Source organism: Etheostoma cragini, chromosome 23, assembly GCF_013103735.1.
Source record: "Etheostoma cragini isolate CJK2018 chromosome 23, CSU_Ecrag_1.0, whole genome shotgun sequence".
NCBI classification, from domain to species: domain Eukaryota; kingdom Metazoa; phylum Chordata; class Actinopteri; order Perciformes; family Percidae; genus Etheostoma; species Etheostoma cragini.
In genome coordinates, this window is record NC_048429.1 from 10,617,798 (window position 1) to 10,623,797 (window position 6,000).

The 6,000-nt window shown below is 40.1% G+C and overlaps 1 protein-coding gene across 20 annotated transcripts in view; it reads right to left on the minus strand.

The window, feature by feature from the left end:
* Positions 1-6,000, minus strand: part of nrcama (neuronal cell adhesion molecule a) — a 50,860-nt gene that overhangs the window by 44,751 nt on the left and 109 nt on the right. For all 20 annotated transcript variants that reach the window (XM_034862885.1, XM_034862882.1, XM_034862893.1 and 17 more), the window contains exon 1: positions 5,879-6,000. This exon is cut by the window's right edge. The gene's annotated coding sequence lies outside the window, so the exon portion shown is untranslated. The remainder of the gene's footprint in view (positions 1-5,878) is intronic.

The following is a 6,000-nucleotide window of genomic DNA, read 5'->3' on the forward strand; positions in this document are numbered from 1 at the left end:
TTCTTTGACCCAAATCCTCACTAATCATTTTAGAGCTGTAACAAAGATTCTGAAGGATGGGGTGGGGAGGGGGTACTATTATTTTTAAGCCTACTGTACAATGACTTAATCTCCAACCACTGGGGTTTGAAAATTCTTCCTTTGTTTCCCTTAACACTGGTAAAAGAAAATAGGATATACACGCTTGTGTGGCAACATGGTCAAACGTCAAATCTTTTTTTAAAGGTTTTTCAAGATATGAGTGGATCTAACATGGCAGGAATCGTCTGCCATGTTGAAAACAGATAATCTTTGCCTGCATATGCCGCAGTAAATCATGCAAAAGTAAATCCTTATTTTCAACAATTAAATATTGCTGGTGTGTTTCATACACTCTGCACGTGACAGCTACTACCAGTCTGGCAACTCCTTTGCTCTCACCCACTCTCCCATCTGCTGCCCACCTGATCCACACAAACAAGTCCTCTTCAGCCTAAAAGCAGTGTCCTGTTCAAAAGAGCCTGATTGGAAACTAAAAACATGTAAACATGCAACATACATGTTAACATACATACATACATACATACATACATACATGTATAATAACATGTGTGTATTGATTATTGACCTTTTAAGAATATATGTGTGTGTGTGCGTGTGTGTTTGCATGTGCGTGTGTGTGTGTGTGCATGTGTGTTTGCATGTGTGTGTGTAAATTTGTGTGTCGACACAGGAGTGGCGTGTTATGTCACCTAATATTAATCTCCAGTCTCTTCAGATGGAGCCTGGCACAGCTGGTGAATACAGCAGCACGTTGCTCCTCTCCTCTCTGTTTCTCTTTACTTGCTACCTTTACTTTTGCTTAGTCCTTACTGTTTCTCCTCTCCTCTCTTTCCCTTTTATTTCCTTTCCTCTCCTATTTCTCCCCTATCCTCCCATTGTATTTCCTTGCCCTTCATCTCCTCTCCTTTCCCTCCTCTTCTAGCCTCTGCTCCTTTCCTTTCATTTTTCTCCTCTCCCCTCTTTCACTCCTCTCCTTCCCTTTCATTTTTCTGTCCTCTGTTTCTATTTTCTCTTCTCTCCTCTCCTCTCAATTCTATTCACTTTTTTTCCTGTACTCTCTTTTTATTTCCTTTTCCTCCTTTCTTGGCTTATAAACCTCAACATAACCTCAAGCTCGTATACTGATATACTGTATAGGATGTTTAATGTTGGGATGCAACAAATGATTATTTTAATTATCAATTAATGTGATGCCTCATTGTGTCCATGAGATTGTCTATGAAATGTCATTATGTCATATGTAATTGGGTCAACTTTAGTGTACAAACCACATATAGCCCATACAGGTACAGTGGAAATATACCTGTAGACTACTTCTCATAATGTTTCATTGTGAAAGAAAACGGTGTAATAACATCATCTTCCAAATAAAGCACAACAGAAAACCATCTGTGTTTTATGGAAGGCAGAGAGATTAACAGCATCTGCTCTCTTTGAAAAAAATCGTCCGCCAGCAGCAGTGTGTTACACTCAAGACCGGGCTTTAACTTTTCCCCATTTTCCAATTCATCAATCTTCAGCCCGTCATGCTAATTTATTGTGTCCCCGTCCCTTAATGAAAACAGCCACCCAAACATGTCCAGCTGTGAGCCAAGAGTGTGGGGGTGTTTATGTACCTCCATCCCCCTAACCCACCATTATCGCCGCAGGGTGCTGATGCTATTAACCCAAAGCATACAAAAGAATCTATGATGCTAATTGTATATATTTGGCTGGCATTATAGACGTGAGGATGACTTTAATAACACGCGCACCGTCCGCCATACTTCATTGGTGGTTCCTTATGTAGCTTAACAACCTCTAGGGATGAATTCATATAACATAGCATTGTTTGGAGCTGCAGCAGTGCCTGAGGCAGTGCAGGGATTGACAATCGAGACCATACTCTAATTGCAGCATGCAGACAATGTTACAAATACACAAAACAAATGCAACACCTATGCAGCTGGGAAAATGCAGATGTTCAAACTGATTTCCTCAGCATATCAGGCATGGTGTGGGATATGAGCCAGACCAAAATCTCACCCACAACGGATAGTAAAGCAACTATGCACTTTTGTGAAATGTACTTTTTACAGGCAGATGGGCCTATGTTAAGGTTAAGTCGTAGTCAATTAAGTCAGGTTTCCATGTTCTCAAAGGAGGATTTGTTGTTTTTCTCTGTTAAATATCATTGTAAATGTAATGTAAAGGTAATATCTTTGTGTTTTGGACTGTAGATCCAGACAAAACAGGGCATTGAAAGGTCATCACATTTGGTTTTCAGAACTTCTGACAGGCGTTTTCCACTACTTTTTAAATATTTCATAGAGTAGGCCTAAATGAATCGTAGAGCTGAAACAATTAATTGATTAGTCATTTAACAGAACTACTTTGACATTTAACTAATCGCTTATGTCGGGGTTTTTTAATAGCAGAAACTCTAATGTGCAATTTGTATCTGCTTTATAAAATTGTAAACTTTAAAAGTATTTGGATTTTGGTCAGACAATATAAGCAATTTGAAGGCATCACCGTAGGCATTTCTGATGAGCAGTATTCATTATTATCCAAAATTTGGCAGACCAAACCATTAATCAAGAAAATATCGGGCAGACTAACTGACAGCATGTCAATGTATCAGATCAACAACACATACAAGAGGTTCCTTCCTTTCAAAATATATTTAGAAAAAGAAATAACTACCCAATCAAAATGTCATCATAAAATATACTGAATCTTATGAAATGTTAAATATAGTATTTTACTGCAAATGGATGTATAGAGTTTTGTACAGTTTCTTTGCAAAATTAAATAAAGTTGACCTCAAACCCGGATGCCCAGACAGCCAGAAAGCAATATTGTGCCTTTTCATGTCTGAAAATTGTGTCATCACTTAAGGCGACAGAATGAGAATGCCAATCCACCATAAGCTCCATCACCTGACTCGTGTCTAATGGGCCGTAGAGAAATGTGAGAGCACGAGAGTGACGATGACACTGCATCTGCCATGAGTAATGGCTCAGTGCTGGCTCTTCACTGACAAACCTAGCAAGTTGTCACAAGAGATGGAAGGTATGTCTTGGGATGTCTCTGGAAGGGGAGAGGGGGGTGTCTTAGTACCATACCTGCCAGCCATGCGTACTCCCTTGACATGTACTCCCAGGGTGATCATATTAATTGATTAATAGCCAAGATCAATTTAAATTAATGTTGATTTTTAAAATGTGGAATGCTTAATTTAATGTTTTAAAATTTGATGTGGATGCTTAAACATTATGACAATAGGCCCTTTTTCTCAGCCAACAATTTGACTCGTTATAGTAGGACAGGCGCAGGTGTTACCAATTACATTAACGATGGCTCCGCTCTATGCAAGTGTCTTAAAGCAACACTAGACTACTTTTTCTGCTTCTGTCCCCCTACAGGTTGGAAGCGGAATTGATTAGATTTGTTAGCGGAGCTGTACTTTGAATGAACTGGACGATGTAATGTAATGGACAATTCCACTTCCAATATGTAGGGAGACCGAAGCGGGAAAAGTTCTCTAGTGTTGCTTTAGGACACTTGGATAAAGCAGAGCTATCGTGTTGCTTTAATGGAATTCAGCCATTATTTAATTTGATTGCTTATACCTGTGCTATTCCTTTTGTGACATATCACAAGGTCTTCTGTGAAAAGGGCTTATTAGTGTCAAATCTAGCTTAATTTTCCGTCAATTGCAATTCAAAAACAAAAGGCCTTAACATAACTGGTACTGGAGAGAGCCTCATCCAAAGGTTGATGTTTCATTGAGAAGAAAACATAGAAAGCATGCCTCCTCTCTTGTCTTAACATGTTCTATACTCCTGAATACAAGACTTAGACTTGGACTTACTAATCCCTTTGGGATGACTCCGGAAAGGAAATTAAAGTTACAAGCATCCGATACAGCATGAGAAAGAGAAAAAAACAAGAAGACAACACAAAAGACACAACAAACACAATGATAATAGTAGTAATGCACAGGACAACACACAGTACATGTGGTCACATGAAGGGATTTTTTTGAGGTGACTGGGGGGTGGGAGGTGAAAGAACAAAACTAAGGTCCCCAAGGCAGTCAGAGGGGTGGTTAGGGATAGGGACGGGGTGTGTATGTGTGGTGAGGTGTGAAGCGGAATACACGTACAAGAATACAGTATGAAATGCTGACTGGAACTTTCAGAATGTAGGTTATCAGGCTGATATTAGCATTCTAGTGCAGCTTCAGATTTGCACAACAAGACCAAAGGCTTCCCATTTACGGCAAACTGATCACAACTAAATTCATAATTTAGTAAAATAGGGACCTATTTGCAAGGATGGTCGAGAATCACAGTGAACACTCATGTCGTATTGTATCACATAGTGTTACAACGACAGATTCTCACTGCACTACTCACCATTTCAATTCCACACAGATAGTGGGCATTTTTAGATTATGGCTAATCATATTTTTTGTTCTGTAAACATCGCTGCAAAATGATGACATGGGCCCCAAAGGGAATCAAACCAAGAGCATGTTTATTGATTATCTATTACTGAGCAACGGGACAAATAAGCATATAACTTCATTTCTTTAAATCACAATGTGAAAACAATATAAAACTTCGGTGATAAGGGACACACATCCATTCATATCAGGCCTACAGCTTATATCTTGACAATGCCTGCAATTGATTCATAAATGTGTTGACAAAATGTCTGAAAATAGTCAAACTGTTCCTATTACCAGCACATTTCATTTGACAAGGAAAAGCAGCAAATACCACATTTAAGACCCTAAAACCAGACAGTGTTTTCCCATTTTGCTTGAAAATTGACTGAAATGATTAATCAATTAATTGAACAATCCTCTCAGCACTAATACTGACTGCAAATGCCCAAGATTAGGCTTAAAATTCCTCCACAAATGGGTTTTCAAATCCAACAGGATAAATCATCTTTGACCGTAACCAATCCAATAACAACTCCACCTGAGTAAATCTTGAATGTGATCCACTCCTTTCTATCATTCGGAGACATGAAGAAAGATATGCTTCCCCTCTATTAGGCAATATTCAAAGGGCAAAATCGTACACGTATGACTATAGCTTTCCTTCTTTGAACCATTTCAGTTATTTAATAGAAACATCAATGAAAAATGTTGATCAATAATGAAAGAAAAGGAGGCTGTTGCCCCCACCCCCTATAGCCTACTGATCAATGGACACCTGCTGACTATTCATATCTATACATCTGATATCTGCAAGCTAGGCCTTAGTGCTGCCCGTGTTGGAGTCAAAACCCTTGGATTGACAGCTAGGAGCTGAGCTACATCTGGCAGCATCACTGGCAGACATCAAATAATCCGCTCAGCTCGTGGGCACCGGCCGGCGGCAGCAACAATGAGCCCAAACCCTGCTGCTGCTGCTGCTGCTGCTGCTGCAACCGCCGCTCAATGCGTTCATTCACTACAACAGCCGATCAACACATTGCTTTCCCTCCCTCTGCTTGCTTTCATCGTTGCTCTTCAAGATGCAGTGCTTGCAGTGCGGTGAAGCTGCAATGTTCTGCCCTTGATGCTCGGCAGAATCCAAAATTTAACAATAAAAAAAAAAAGACAAACGGCATCCATATTGCTATAGCCTGTTATTTGCACCTGGTCATCCTAGTCAAGCATCAGCACCACCGGGATGCTGGTGCAAATGAAAATGCACCGACTTAACACATCCACTGCACCATTATTCTTAAGCGACATACCGGTGTGTTGATACTGAAGACATATTAATGGGGGGAAATGCATCTCCGTCTTTGGAAAAAGAAAAGAAAAGAAGAGTGGCATGTTGAAACTCACCGTCTGATGGAAAACCGGCTCCTGATTCCTCCCCCGGCAGTGAGTGTGTGTGCTGATGCTGTAGAGAATGATGAGGTGTGTGTCTGATCTGAGAGGGACTGTGCCCGGCCTGTGTTAGTCCG